At 36.7% G+C, this 16,360-nt stretch overlaps 1 protein-coding gene across 8 annotated transcripts in view; it reads left to right on the top strand.

Moving 5' to 3' along the window:
- Nucleotides 1-16,360, top strand: part of NAALADL2 (N-acetylated alpha-linked acidic dipeptidase like 2) — a 504,178-nt gene that overhangs the window by 347,382 nt on the left and 140,436 nt on the right. The gene's annotated exons all lie outside the window — the stretch shown is intronic.

The following is a 16,360-nucleotide window of genomic DNA, read 5'->3' as shown; positions in this document are numbered from 1 at the left end:
TGTATTTGTAGGCCATAATTTAGTCTACTTAGATAGCTGTGCCATCATTCCATCTTAGTTACTGAACCAGAAACCTGTATGAGGTGGTTTTACTGTAAGATCCAGACACACACACAAGTTCTGAGTCCCAGGAACTTGTAGGTTTCATGGGTGTTTCTGTATATCTAACTTACGACGTTTCAAGAGTTGTCTTGATAGATGCGGATGCTGTGATTCTTTGAAACCTTGAGGTCCCATCTTCAGAAACAGGAGTAGTCCTTAGAGTTATCACAGGAGAATAAATTTTAACAGTAAATCATGAAAAATTTTATAAGAACTGCCACATTTATGAAGTTTTCAAGATGCCACCATTGCAAATATCTGTAACATTGATGAAAAAAATGAAATGAGGAATGTTGTTCTTGATACTGATCTGTAGCATAAACAGCTCCTCTTCCTGGTACAGTTGTTGTAGATAGTTTGATTAATGTTTCTTCCATGGACCTCCATGTCTTTAAAGAAGTGGACAGTCTGGTCCATTGCAGTTTCAGCTTTTGAAAACAATTTATTTGCTGCGAGCTCTTTGCTAGCGCTTACATGAAAGTAGTGGTGAATCTGGAGCATCTTCCGTAGTGTATTATTATATTGTCTTGCAGTACTACTCTTTCTATAACAAATGACGGAGGAGAGTTGCCTTGTTTTCAGTGGTTTAGTTCAGGTCCAGCTGTTAGGCAGAGTAGGATTTGCATAGGTATTTCTGTCAGTCTGTATATTCTATATGCTTCTAGGTATCATTTAAAATTCATTAAGCTTCAGGGTAACAGTCAAAAATAAGCTAGACATGTATTGATTTCTTCTCCTCCACTGCTCTTTTGGGATTCTTCTATGTTCTTTCCTGTAAAAATGGGGGGGGGGGGGGGGGGGGGGGGGGGGGCAGGGGTTTCCTGATTTACCTGTGACCCAAGCAAGCTCTCCACATTTAACACTATAGAAAGGAACATGAGCAGTTCAGTCTTGCTCTTGTTCTCATCTTGCAGTAAGAAATGAGCTAGGAAGAGTGTGTTCTCTGAGGGAGCTGTACAGTCTTGCCTTTATATTTTTTTGACACAAGAAGGGACTGAAAATGAATAAGGATAGCATGTATGTGTTAACTATAAACAATGTTTTAAGCCTGCCTGACATAATGGGAAAAATGTACGGAACTTCTTTGCTTGTATTTTGCTTCTGAAAGGTAGTGTTTAAACAAAATACCACGTGTGTAGGCAGACATTTTTAGAAGACAATAAAGGCTAAATTAAAAAGAGTTTTTAAATCCTTTGAACTAAAGATACTGGGGGGGTGGGGGTGGGGGTGTCATTATGTTTAATCAGTTGAACAAATGTATCTGCTTACTTAAATATTTCAGTATTTGGTAATCAGTATCAGCTTTGGGGGGCAGAGACATTGATGTGCCTGGTCCACTATATGACTCCTATGGTATGTCATACTAGTCACTTAGAAGGGAGAAATAAAGGGATAGTATACTTACACATTGAGATTCTAAGGGGAAAACGGGCCACTAAAAGTCACTTTAGGATTACACAATTACCCTGATGCCTTTAAAAATCAAAGCTACTGAGACTGATAACTTTTGGGTTCCCAAATTTAGTAGCTTCATTTTGCATCAAAGCAGGTAAAAAAACTCATTTTGAAATATCCAATAGAGAACTGAAAATATTTTTATATATATAAATTATATATATAATGCTATAAAGATATTTTAGAAATAGATTTTGAAGATCACTGATTTTAATGTTTAAAAACTATTGCCAACTAATTTTGCCAACTAAAACTTACCTGTGGAGCAGGTAAGAATATGTAATGATAGTTGCATATGCATTATCAAGTTAATTCTCATGGAGGTCTGAATGGCTATTAGAAGATTATAATCTGTGACTTTTATTAGATAATGAGACAGATACCTATTTTTCAATGTTTAGTTTTGTTCTGTGAAGTTTCTGTTGTTTTTCACTTTCATTTTTCATTGTTCTAGTGCTATATTTTCTTTTTGTCTTTTGAGGTTTTTTTTATTTTGTTTTATTACAGTGGTTAGTCTTTTTCAGATCATTCTCTTTTTAAAAACTTGAGATCACAAAACTCCACTAACAGGTTACAGTCAGTGAATATATTAGTTTATATGTGAATGTAAACTAGCTAAAAAAAAAAACAACAAACCAAATAATTAGAAAAAAACCAAACAACAAAAAAAAACCAGCAAGAAAGTAGTGGAAGATGCAATGGGGTAATTTACAGCTGTGGAAATACAAACTGTTATCTGGCAGTAGCATGGTATGGGAGATATGGGTACACATTGTTTGATATCTGTGAAGGCCTCATTGAATTGACTAGGAAATACATTTCATGAAGTAATAAGGAGTTACTGTAATTCAGAGAAGCCAAACATCAAATTGTCTCCGGCATTGGAAATAAACTTCAAAACACTGGATGATTGAAAGGAACACTTTCATTTAAATTAGTTTTAAGTAATAATTCAAAATGTAATATTCTTATTTTCTGCAGAATTTAGTAACTATATTTGGCTATTGCAAACATTACATGTTCATTATGTTTATGGAACTGTTCTTTTTAAGTATTCACTTTTTAAAAAAATCCTAAGCAGCATGTTTTTAAATATATGTATAGGAATTTATGTTTATCACTGATTTACAATTTAAAACATGGCCTTAAATATAATCTTCTGAAGTGATACTGCTACTCTGACCTTCTTAACAAAAGTATTTTTTTAAGTATCACCCAATTTTCTATTTTGTCTGATCTTCCTATCTCAAATTGTCCTTGAATTTCAGGGGGATTAGCCTAAACATTAACTAGCTCCTTAAACCTGGTATTTCAGCAGTTACTTATTTTGTATGGTCATCTCAGGTAACACAAGCTCAATTGTATATGTTACCTTAGTGAGGATGCAAAGCTTCTTAATAGAAGTGGTTCAGAAATCCTTTAGGGCCAAGGGCTCCGTGTGTGAATGAATACTTAGATATGATGTGCTCTTGTGTGCAATATAAAATCCCTTTCTCAAGGGTGTTTGTAATTGCCTACTAAAGCTGAATGCAGCCTTTGCAGTAGTCAGCATGAACGTAATAAAACATTGCAAATACATAGGCAAGTTATTAAGTAAATTAAATACCAGTGTTTATATCTCTGAGGAGCACTGCAAATAGATTATAGTTTATTTGTCTGTGCTCTGCAATTCCAAAAATGAACCATTACATGTTACAAGGTGTTCCATAGATTCAGAATTTTAGGATTTTCAGAGCATAGCTCCTTTTCTACAGTTACATCAGTCCTGGGTTAATGGTTGGATTTGATGATCTTAAAGGTCTTTTCCAACCTAAATGATTCTATGATTCTCCACTCTGTACTGTAAACAGGACTAATTAAGGATCTTCAGAACACAAAATCACAGAATGGTCAGGATTAGAAGGGACCTCTGGAGATCATCTAGTCTGGACCCCTGCTAAAGCAGATTAATCTGGAGCAGGTTGCAAAGAGTCATGTCTAGGCAAGTTTTGAATGTCTCCAGAGGAGACTGCACAGCCTCTCTGGGCAGCCTGCTCCAGTGCTCAGTCACTCTCAAGGTAAAGAAGTTTTTCCTCATATTCAGATGGAACTTCTTGTGTTTCAATTTGTGCCTGTTGTCCCTTTTCCTGTCACTGGGCACCACTGAAAAGAGCCTGGCCCCATCCTCTTGACACCCTTAAGGTATTTGTAGACATTGCTAAGATCCCCTCTCAATCTTCTCCAGGCTAAACAGCCCCAGCTCTCTCAGCCCTTCCTCATAAGGAGATCCTTCAGTCCCCTCATCATCTTCATAGCCCTATGCTGGACCCTCCCCAGTAGTTCCCTGTCTCTCTTGAACACAACGCTCCAGATGTGGCCTCATCAGGGCAGCAGAGGGGGAGGATCACCTCCCCTGACCTGCTGGCCATGCTTCTCCTAGTGCCCCCCAGGATCCCATTGGCCTTTTTGGCCACCCGGGCTCACTGTTGGCCATGGCAACTTGCTGCCCAGCAGCACTCCCAGGTTCTTCTCCACAGAGCTGCCTTCCAGCAGGTCAGCCCCAGCCTCTGCTGGTGCATGGGCCGGTACCTCCCTGGGTGCAGGACCTTACACTTGCCTTTACTGAACCTCATTAGGTTCCCTTCCGTCCAATTCTTCAGCTTGTCCAGGCCTCACTGAATGGCCGTACAGCCTTCTGGTGTATCAGCTGCTCCTGCCGCTTTTGTATCAACAGCTCACTTGCTGAGGGTACGCTGTCCCCACGCCCAGGTCATTGGTGGGTAACTTGAACAGGACTGGACCCAGCACCAACCCCTGAGGAACACCACTAGCTACAGGCCTCCAGCCAGGCTCCGCGCCACTGATGGCAACTCTGAGCTCTAGCATTTAGCCGGTTCTCCTATATCTTCGTTCTAGAAAATGAAACTTTGAGCTTGACTTGCCAGGATATTTTTTTTTCTTCCATAATTGTAATTAAATTATTACTGGTACCTGACTAAATGTATCTATTATATCTGATTTTGTAGGTGAAGGATTAATAAATTAAAAATGAACTCAGAACTTGGAACACTTTCATTGAAATCTGGCTTTTTAAAAACACTGATTTTTCTTCTCTGTATTGAAGCATACTTCTTTTGAAATGGGTGCAGGCCCTTTAGAACAAGACGCAACCAGAGATTTATTTTTAACTGCTTGTATGCCTTTGATACATATTGTCAGAATTTAACTTGAAAACAAGGACCACTGAATTTCCAATGGCATGCTCCACTAAAACAAAGTTAAGTGGTATTAATATATTTTGAATTAATAGACGTTGATTATTAGTAGATTTATCTTGTTAGAAAATTTTTTGGCGTTAAGATCATACTAGTCAAATCAACACTGCAACTTCCTTACAATTTTAATGTTACAATTAACCCTGCTAAAACAGAGGAGATGTATGCATTTTATATCATTTTTAGACAGATTTTTTAGAGGCTTTCTTGTTTTTAAACTGTTTTCTTAAATTAACCTGTAATGCCTAAAAAAAGTTTCAACAATGTTATAGCATGTCAGGGATGCTTATTACAGTGTTACAGGAGACTTAGCTGGGCACCAGTATTCACCAATTAATTCTTTTGTAAGGAAAAAAGCCAACAAACCAGTTTGTATCTGACTCCCTGGTTCTCTCTAATTCCCAAAATGTTGTGAGTTTAGATACAGAAGAGTTTTTTGTAAATCCATCCATTCTTATGTGTGAGGTCTAAGTTACGAGTTAGAAATTGTATTGCTGCTTTAGATGGATAAAGTAAGTGCTTCTGACTGCAACACTTTGCATTATTTTGGGAAGACACTTGTTTCAGACAGCTGCGTCCCTGATAGTTTAAGGTTTAATAGTCCAGAGTATGCCATTATCAATGTATCCCTATATCTACCTATTCCATTTGCTGTGGATGGAGTTAGGGTCTGCCGTCACTGATTAGCAAACATTTCAAAACACTACTTGCTTGTTTTATCTGAAATTCAGAAGAGGCAACACAATCATTTGAGGCTTCAGGACTGCTGTTCTGCATGCAGCTCAGCACACCAGATCGCTGTGCTGCCGTTCAGAGGGACCTCAATAACCTGGACGAATGGACTGCCAGAAATCTCATTAAGTTCAAGAAAGGGAAAGGCAGTGTCTTGCACAGGGGAGACATAAACCTACACACCAGTGTAGGATGTCTGGCTGGAGCACACCTTGACAGAAAATGACCTGTGGGTCCTAGTAGACAGTGTGAGGACGAGCCAGCAATGTGGCCTGGCAGCACAGGTGACCAACTGCAGCCTGGGCTGTATCAGTGAAGAGGGTCCCCCGTGGAGAGTCGGCCAAATCACGACAATCACACCAATATGGCTACATGCCATGCTCACTTTATTAAACAAACAGGTCATATTTATAACTTAAACCGACCATTCACCCGACTTTACACACAGGTGAAATACAAATTTGGCTTAAGCATAAAGAAAGGTATTCTAATGGTGAGGGTGGTCAAGCACTGAAAGAGGTTGCCCAGAGAGGTTTTGGCATGTGGTTGGAAATGCTCTAGAGCCCAAACTGAACAGTAATCATTGCTGAGGTCTATGTCAACAGAGCATGTGTAAACCAGCATTTTTGACATATGGGCAGACAGTGAAGATGTACTGCTGGTTTGCTATAACCTTTGCAGGAATGAACCAAAAACGTCTAGAGAATGCTGATTCAATATATGTGCTGTAATTCAGTATTTAAAATAGTCCTTGTGCTGACAAGGGGATTCTTGTTGCTTTTCATTCTGATTACATAGTTGTGTGTAAGGAGGCATCCGTCCATTAGGATCTGACCTTTCATTAATACCTTATTTTTGATCGGTTATTACTCAACTATTTCATTATTATGATAGATTTATCATATAATTATTTTATAAACCATATCCAAACACAGAAGGAACTGGTTGAGGTTTTTTCCTATATAAGGATTGTATTATCAGTTTCTGATTTTTAAAATTTAAGGTGAGGTTATGCTCCCTTACAAATCAATATGTAAGCCGTTTTTGTGAAAAATAAGAACCTTAGAGGAAATGGAAATTTTGAAGTTTTTTTTTTCTGTTTTGTTGTTTGTTTTTTTTTTTTTTAAACAAACAAACAACTGTAAGTAGCTTTTTAATTTGTGTGCTTATTTAAGTGTCATTCTGTGCCAAGGAATAGTCACTTTGTGTATTAGAGGACAAGAGTATCCTCTGTAATTATGGTTTGATAATACAAGGCTTTGGGAGCATTGGAGGAATTCCTGCCATGACGTCTACCTCCTTGTCCCAGCTTACCTCCTACTCTGCTGGTTTATCTGTTAAGAGCATTGCTGTGATATGGGTTGTTGAACTGATCTAGTTCTAAAGAACTTCAAGAAAGTTTGCTTATCTGGTTCATAGTATGGCCACTGAAACAATCGTGCTGGCACAATTAATGGCACTGCAGTGTGAGGACAGGAGTAAGTAACAAGCTGTGGGACATGGGAGAGACTTGAAACCATTGGATGACCCCATATGTAATCAAACTGAAGCCAAAATGTAACTTTTTTCAAACAAATATGGAAGAATAAATCAGAGAGAGATATAATTGTAAGAAAAGCATAGTGTACCACAAAACATATGCAATTTTATTTTGTGTTGCCCACCAAATATATACAGACAGCACGTGTTTCTGAGTCATAGCGGTATTCACTACATGCTATAAACAAAATAATTGGTATCCTAAACCTGTCACATTCAATGTTTTCTTAGAGATTTTCTATTTCCATTCCATTCCTTGTAGAGTGTTTTAAGGGCTTTTATTATTTTTAATAACAATAAATCTTATTATTGTGAGTAAACAGGACTCCATGCTTGTTTGTAACAAGAACAGTGATGGCATATGTAACGTGATGTATATTCTGGCTGCTGCAAACATATTTCACCTAAAGCAAGACAGTTATTTTGCTATTTCTAGTCTTCATCAGCACTGAAGGGAAGGAAGTATGTTTCACTGTCTTATTGTCATGTTCGTTGTTTGTTTCTTCTATAGTGGCCATCACTGGTGTACAAAACTTAGGTTTATTTCATGAGGGAACAAGCTATAAGACCAACCCATTAACTTTTGAATGTGCCAGAAGTTGATTATTTCCTGAAGTGGTTAACGGGCAACAATTCGTACAGGTGGTGTGTTGGGCCTTATCTGCTAGGGTAACTTAATTCTCCCACTGTTGAGCTGGATACCCATGCTTGGTGGCTACATGGATCCTTTTGCCAGGAGAGAAAGAAATGTTTGGTTCTGCAGGGCAAACATAAACTGACCGATTCCAGTTATTCCCTATTCTCATCCTTGCATCTTTTTCAAAAAGCATGGGAGGGAGACTAACCAGCCAAGTACTATAATAGCCATAAACCACGGAAAAGCTGCTTGCCCACTCAGAATACAAGAGCTGTTGCATTGTCGTCATTGCTGTTTGTCTCACCGAGGGCTGCTACCAGACAGGAAAAAGAAACCAGTATCAGAAACTGCATAAGGTCCAACTGGAATATGGCACTGCACACTGGAAAAGGCAGTTATAAAATCTGAGTATTGTAACTTTCTTTTTTAAAAGAAACGACATTTACTTACCTTGGAGGTAAAAAACATCATGGAAGCAAATGTAAAGTGCTTATGTTCAAGACTAATGATTGTCCATTAACTATATTATAAAATACAAAGCATGGAATAGGTTTCATGGCACTTACATAGTTCCTTACTCTTACATAATTTTAATGTTTTCAAAATTCTTCCTTTCAGAAAATATTAACGGGAATGATCCAACCTTACAGTAGCAGAATGTGGGGTCCAATGATGTTTTCTGTGTCCATTTCAACAGAGCAAGCCAAATTCATTCATAGAACAGCCACAGTCAAGACAGTAAACTTGAGTTAGGGCTGTACTTGTCCCAAGATATATAGCTCTCAGATGCAGACCAAAGTATTTTATTTTTTTCAATGAAACTGATAACAAATTCTATAATGTCTTTGGCACTTGAATTCAACATATTCTATAATATTTCAGTTTTAAAAGCCACCTGTGTCAAGCTTAGTACATCAATTTGATTTATGTTCCCTCATCCACACATGTCTACATACGTGCTTCCCTCCAGATCAAAACCTTCATATAGCTAATAGTCTGGGAGATATATTTTCTGGGAGCAACAGATAGGTTTATTTCGAATGTAGGCTTGCAGCTATAGGATTCATGAAGTAGTTTTACTCTAAGAGAAAGATTAAAAACCAAAACCCAAATATATATCTGATACTTAATATTTTGAATTATGCAGTAATTCTGAACATCAGAGCAATCACTTCAAGCAGTTTTGCTGAATTCCATTTAATTGTTACCTCAGTGGTTTAGGAAAATACTGAATATCAGTTAAAAATAAATTTGTGGTAGAATTATTTTATCATATTAGGTTGAATCACTAATTTGGTGCAAAGATTTAAAGTTTAAGTTACAATTACAGTATTTAGTTTGGCAGCACTTTATGATACTTACTATCTAATTTAAAACTCATAATATGATTGCAGCAGTTTCTGGTCAGGTTTTTGCCTGGCTTATGTTCTTGAGTGTTTGCAATGTTTTTAGCACTGATTATTTCCACACACAGCCTCTTATGGTGTACCTATGTTCTTAAATTTAATGAAGGTAGAAGATGCTAAGCAGCTGTTTTGGTATCAATAATACCTAAGATAGGATCCAAAATTAAAAAGCAAAGTTTTGAAGGCACCGGTTTTAATTCAGTATGCATGCAAAGAACAAATTGTGCAGAAACTGAAGGTTATGATTATTGGGATTTTTTTAAATGAGCTTATTTTTAAAGTATTGAGGGCAATTCATTTTCGGTCTTCTAACCTATACAACTTCTGTCAATCCTTTTAAATATCTACCATCACCGTCAAAAGGATGGATCATAGTTTCTATGCCACATGGCCCAAATTGCTGTCTGTCAGTGGAGAGTTTCTGTTAGTTCAGTAGTGAGACCAGCATTTGCTAACACAGGAAGAACTGAGAATTACCTTGTCCTTTCACCCATGCTACATTTGATTGTTACTAAATGTAAGAATATATTGTAGCTATTTGTAATATTTTCTGCTCTTTTCTTTCATGGCTTAGTGGTTACACAATTGTAGGATGCGTAAAAAGGAAAAGCTTCCACATCAATTGGTGTGGTTTGGGGGTTTTTATTTTGTTTTTTTTTCATTGTTCTTGCCATGTTATTAAATAGGGAAGAGGAGGATTAATGAGATGTTTCTGCGTCACGAGTGTCAAAGCATTTTTGCTTTTACAAAATGAATGTGTTGCTTTTTATTCTGTTTATATTAAAAAGGAATAAGACTGAATGTGTTTAAAGTACATTAAGTAGGCATTAAGACAAGGGTGATTTCCACTAAAGGACAGGGGAGGGACATTTTTTTTCTCTTTCCTATTGGTTAAGCACATTTTCTTGAGAGGGAGGGGAAAAAATGGTAGTGGGTTGTAGAGGTATATTTTCTTAACATATCAGCTATAGTTATTCTAGGTTTATTTTTAAGGACAACAGAAATCTGTGTAAAGAAACAGTCTTGGGTAGTCTATGCCTAGATTTGCACCCACTCCGCTGATAAAATATGATGTAAACATAATACAGTGGATATACTTTGTAAAGCATAACATCTGGGTAATGTTATGTATTCTTGTATGTATCAATGAATGTATGATCTTAACTCTTGGGAGTTTGTCACAGGTGGCTTAATATTTTTGTTCTTCTTCTAAACTTTTTTTGATAACTCTTGGTGTCATGAGAATGTCGATATTTTGTTTTTTTTAAGTGTTTTTAAAGAGGTCTTTTTATCCATCATCAATGCAAAGAAATATTTGAAAATATTTTTCAAATACTTTCTGAGTACTCTCAGTAACTGATTTTCCTTCTAGGTGATCCTCATAGCCTTTAAAGTTCTGTACTTTCTGTAAATTTGTGTAAACCTCTTATAGGCACAGCCATCTTTCTCCCCCATATCTCAAATCAGTACGTAGTTCTAAGCATCCCTTGTCCATTTGTCAGTCATGCATCCTGAAATGCAAGCTGCCACAATGCTGTTGTAATTGACAGAACAGTTCATTGTCTCATGCTTCATTGCCTGTAAAACTGTTTTTAAAGTCCTTAGTGAGGGCTGCTGTTAAAATCCCAGTTGCAGAATTTCAAAGTTCCATTTTTTTACAAAAGAGAAGCGAATGTTTTTCTCTTCCTCCCTATTACTACCAGTGTCTAGTGAAGCAAAGCACTTCAAAATTGATGTATGTTCCACACTGTAATTCTAGTGGATAATTCATAGAGAACTGAATAAAGACATCAGGAAACTCGTTAGAACTTCTATTCCATAGGCATCTGCTCCAGGTTCTGCTCTTCTCATGAGTAACACTTCTCTGTTTTTTTGTTTTTTTTTTATTATTTTTCTTACCCTTACTGATATTTTTAGCTTATACCTCTTAAGATACTCTGCAAGTCTGAAGCTATGGTTGTCTTCTTCCCATTAATAAAGTTCCTTCTGACTTCTATTTTAAGCACTTGGAGGGTGATCAGCACCATTTTCTTTGCTATAGTGAGACGGAAGAAGAGCTCCCATTTGACTTTGTAAGCAGAAAAACATGTATCTAAGTTTCAGAGTGCAAACACTGAGCAGATGCAGGGCTTTCCCAGAATTTCTTGTTCATAAGATGGAGAACAGTATCAGATTTTCTGGATCAGCTCCTGTATCCCCTGTTCTCTGGACTCACCGTATCCATTTACAACAAGAAGTAACAGCTGGGATCAGTTTGTTTTTCTTCCCATGTTCAAAGAGAAAATTTAGGAAGGAAAAAAATACGTCAGTGACATTGCTGAGGTTTAAAAGAGGTTAGACAGGATCTGTATTCTAAGCATCTGCTTGAACAAAATCATGCCATTTCATATGGGTATGACTATGCTCACACCAATAATGGCATTGAATATTATATAGGAAGTCAATAAGATTTGTCTTAGGAAAAGCATTGGAAGAGCAATGTGCAAAACCAGCAGCAACAAAAAAAAACAAAGTCTTGATGTATAATGCACCAACGTGACAGTGCAAACCTTGTCTAGCAGTATTAATTGGTAGTGTGAAGGCTTAATTGAAGGCTGCGTTTTGAGTAGGAAAAGTCCAGTCTGTCTTAAAAATGCTGCTCATAGTATTGTGAGCAGCTGTAGCTGAAGATGTTACAAAATAGCTGCTGTGTAGCAGAATTACTATGATTAACAGTAGTGATGTGGTTTTAGTACCTAAAGCCGCCAACCAGCTGGCGGAGTCTCCCTGTAATAGGCACTGCACAGTCCCTTTCAGTCTGGGTATGTGATTAGATCTAAGTCAGGAAAATCATAGATAAACTGCTTTTGCAGGGAAGTATAAAGAAATCATTGTGACTAGCTTCATGAGAACCAGTGGAAGCCTAACAACTATTGAGTGTATCAACAAAGTTGGAGGGCAAGTTGTATGGAAGTTCAAAGCGTAAATAATAAAATGTCTGTGATGTGTCAGTTTAAACGTTTTGGTTTTGTCATGGTTAATACAAGATCAAGTGCTGATAAAAGAGAGTTTGGAATATATGCTGGAAATGTATAAATGGAAGAATCCCTCTTTCACAGAAATGCATTGAACTAACTCTTCACTTCAGGCAGTTGAATGACAGAACCATCTTGTTTGACCAAATGCACTTCATTTTGTTTTTCATGCTCTAATTTATTCTCATTGTGTGCTGTGAAGTCCTGTTTGGAGTGTCTGTTCTCAGCATAAAACTGTTTGTCAAATTTCTATTAGGCTTAAGGTGAAAAATTAATGAGCCATTTACTTCAGATATTTCAAAACTAATACTGCTCTATTATTAATGCAGCAGAAAGTCAAAGATTTAGGTATGTACAATTATGGTTCACTGTTCAGTCAGACTCTACTCTTTTCCCATATTTTGAGGGGGACATCATTAAAATAGTATTTTAGGTCATATAAAGAATTATTTTAATGAATTTCATCAGTAAATATTTTAGACAGTTTTATCTATTAACTTTTTGTTTTGTCAGATCCTGGAAGAGGATGGCTTTAATAAACAGATAACAATGAAACACATTATTCTGTCCAATCTTTCTCTGAATCTGGAATTTAAATAAAATGAACAGAAAGTTGATTCTTATAGCACAGACTTTGTAAAGAAAAATATATAAAAGCTTTGTTGCACAATACTGAATAAGCTGTTGGTAAAGCAATATTATTTTGACTAGAGATGTATGACATTGTGACTCTCTTCTGTTTCATGTGCCTCAGACTTTTCAGCCTTGACAAAAGTCATTGAAACATCAATAAAATTGTACTTCAATCAAGAATTGAGTGGCATATGGTACACAAGTATTACTTTAAGTTATCCCATTAAAAATTTTTCAGAAATCTCAGGACGTCTTGCCAATACCAGTAAGTTAAGTGATAAAACGCTATGAAGTGCTAGGTTACAAGTGTGCATCCCCAACTGAGCAGTGTGGAAACTGATGCTCAAGGTTTGTGCATGCATTGAAAAAGAAAGCACAAAACACAGGCGCTGCAAAAATAGAAATGTGGTCATCACTTTCTATGCAGAAGCTTTCTAAAGATTGCCTCTTTTTGTGCTCCTAAAATTAACTTAATAATTAATTAGCACTTGTTTCTTCCTGCGTTCCATTATGTTCTCTAGAGTCTTTCTTAAATTAATAGTGGTTTTAGGTCTGGCACGGTTAGATTGTTAGACTTGCATAGACGAAGCAATTCTGTTTCTTGGAAGATTTCCATGCTATAAAACTAAATTTCATTACAAGTAAAATGTCAAACTTAAATTATTCTTAAGGCATTTGTTGTGCTCACAGATCCTTAAAGCACTATGGGCTCCAAGGAGTTTGGCATCCAAGCAGGGATGGAGCAAGCAAGAATCTCGCAAAGTTCTTTCTATACCTTGGTTTCGTTGTGAAGTTGCACTGCACTGTTTTGCAGTTGGACAGCATCAAGCCCATGAGTATTTAAGCACTGAATAATTGTGCTTTAACCAGTAGCCCTGGAAACCTCCAGATTTTTCAATGTGCACTGTGTTTTACTGGGGAGATTGGTCTTGAATCTTTTGCTTTTGAATCCTGATCATGATGCAGATGGCTTTCCTCAGTCTCCTAAAAAAGTACTCTCATAGCAACTAATAAAGGGTTGGCAGAGGGAAAGAAACACTTTATTTTTTTCTTAAAGCATTTTTTTATTACTGATTCCAATACTGGGGGTTTTTTGTAAATAATTTAGGAAGTTAGTTGAGAATCATATCGAAATCAGGCCTGGAAAAGATGTCAAGAGGTCATCTAATCTAGCACCCTCCCTCAGGGAGGGGATCAACCATATCTATGACATTCCTGACAGATGCTTGTTTAACTTTTTCTTCAAAAATATTTCCGTTGTAGAGCTTTTACCACTTGCCTAGGCAAGTCCTTATGAATTCCTCCTATCAGAAAGTGTTGTGTCTTTTTTTCCAGATAACTCGAGTCTCCTTTTCTAGATTTTTTTTTTTTTTTCCCAGTGGTGGTGGGTGGTGGTGGTGGTGTGTTGTTCCATACTTCAAATTCCATCTTATATTGTGAAATTATTCATTTCTAAACATGGGAGATTTTCTCCTGTAGATTGTTCTCAGAAGCGTATCTTTCACAGTTTACTCAGGTGTGAAGCTCAAATTGTGGGTAAATGGAGAAAGGAGAGATGATTTTCATTTGCAACATTTTGAGCTTCATTGCTCCTGTAATCCAGTTTGACAAACAATAGACAGAAAATAATGTCTCAGTTACAGATCTCTGATGGACATTTTAGGATGCTTTTTGATTCCAGAAACACTCAAAGCTTGAGTAAACTGATTTTACCATCAATTTACTGAAGTAACAGCTTTCAGGGATATTTTCAGCCCCGCCCAACTTTGATAAGGCAGAAGGTTTTTTCTAAATTACTATGTTTGAACCAGTTACACCTTTTCACTTAATAATTTTTAATTGTCTGATTCTGTAATTTGTCTGATTCTTTCAAAGGAAACATTGATAAAGTTCCACTGCGTATTAGAGCTGAACAACTCTTCTTTTTGTTTTTTTTCTTTTTTTTCCCCCTTCCATAATTAAATGTTATAGCCTTGGTCAATTTTTCTATTATGATTAAGAACATACTGCGAGAAGTCTCAGGAGCTTTGAGCACAAATATTAAGACGAAAGAAAAAAAAAAAAAGGAGGATGTGTGGGTTTTTTTTTTACATTGTGGCTCAGTAACGATGCTCCTAATAGTAATTTTATAAGAAACAATTTGTAGAACGTGTGCAGCTGATTTCTGATAGCTTCTTCCCTTTGTAACTGTAGTCACACAGAATGTAAAGGGTGCCTTCTGATTGTGAAGAACTCCATGTCAGCAGAAAATGTGGTATTTGTTTCATATAGGTCTCACGGAGAGGCCTTGTATTCTGAATCTCTAGTTGGAGGTTTGGAAAAGATGCTGTGTGGGCAGGTATATTGCAAGGTTTTTAGAGTTTTGCAGGTTGTTCTGGAGATGTTTCTGCCATGTGCTATGAACCTCTTCCTCGTTTTCCATGGTGGGCTTGTCATCTGCAAAAGTATTATTGCTTCCCATGGGAAGAGGTGATGCCTTTATTAGGCCATCTGAAATAGTTGAGAAAAAGTTGACTGTTTTGTCCTGAAGTGCTTTAGAGCATTTCCATGTGCAGAGTTTGCCTTTTTTTTTTTTTTTTTTTTTTTTTTCCTAGTTGGTCTCCCAAAATATCCCATTATCTCATCAAAAAACGTCCCACACGTAAATGTTGGACAGTCACGCGTATGGAAATTCAGGATGTTTTCAGTTAAGGAGAGATTTAAAAATATGCATTAATCTGCTGATTCTGTGAGGTTTGTGCTGTGACTTCTTAAGATGTTAAAATTGTGAGTAAAGTATTCTGATAAATGAGACATGTCTGTCTGTTTAGTACACTCTTATTCCAGACCTCCTTCAGCCGAGCCTTCAACTGTCCATCACAGAACAAATTATAGTCACCTTGTAAAAATATATTTTTTTATATAAATAAATATATATATTTGTAATATAAAATAAATCATAGTCACCTTAGGTGCCTTGAACCCACTTTGAGTCAATGCAATGATCAAATTGTATTCTTTAAAAGAGGAAGTGATATATTAAAATTTTCAGGCTTTTTGGTATATGCAAGGAAACACATCTAATTGCCAGTGTATCGTCAACATGCATCCTTAGTGGTGTGTTTCTGGTCAAAGTTCTCATGAAATCTTGTTTGTATGATGCTCGGCCCTTGAACAGTTTTATTGCTAAGTAATACAGCTTCTGTAGAATTTAAACATGTTGGCGTCCCTAGCAAAATGAACAGCCTCATCAGTAGTAGCATCGTTCAGTGCAGACAGATAGTTATGTATGATTTCAGACAATTTAAATGCCTGCTCTTCCCTGAAAGGGTGCGTTCAGTTCTTACTTGAATTTGAAAGTTATTGCTGATCAGTAATTCTATTTTTCATTGATTCCTTTAACTACGCACCAATTTACTTTGTTGTGTTTAAGTCACATACAATCTAATATCCGCTTGGACTCTTTGACAGTTTCTTTCCTTTGGAACTATTCCCCAAATACTGTAAGATGTACATGTGATTTTGTGGCACGTGTTCTTGAAGAGGGTTGTTTTAATGTTTTGGTTTTTTCAGTAAGGGAAGTAAAAATAATGGCTGCTTGTCTAAATC

This window comes from Falco peregrinus, chromosome 12 (genome assembly GCF_023634155.1).
Source record: "Falco peregrinus isolate bFalPer1 chromosome 12, bFalPer1.pri, whole genome shotgun sequence".
NCBI classification, from domain to species: domain Eukaryota; kingdom Metazoa; phylum Chordata; class Aves; order Falconiformes; family Falconidae; genus Falco; species Falco peregrinus.
The sequence above is the reverse complement of the archived record's forward strand: the minus strand, read 5'-3'. Positions and strand labels throughout refer to the sequence as shown.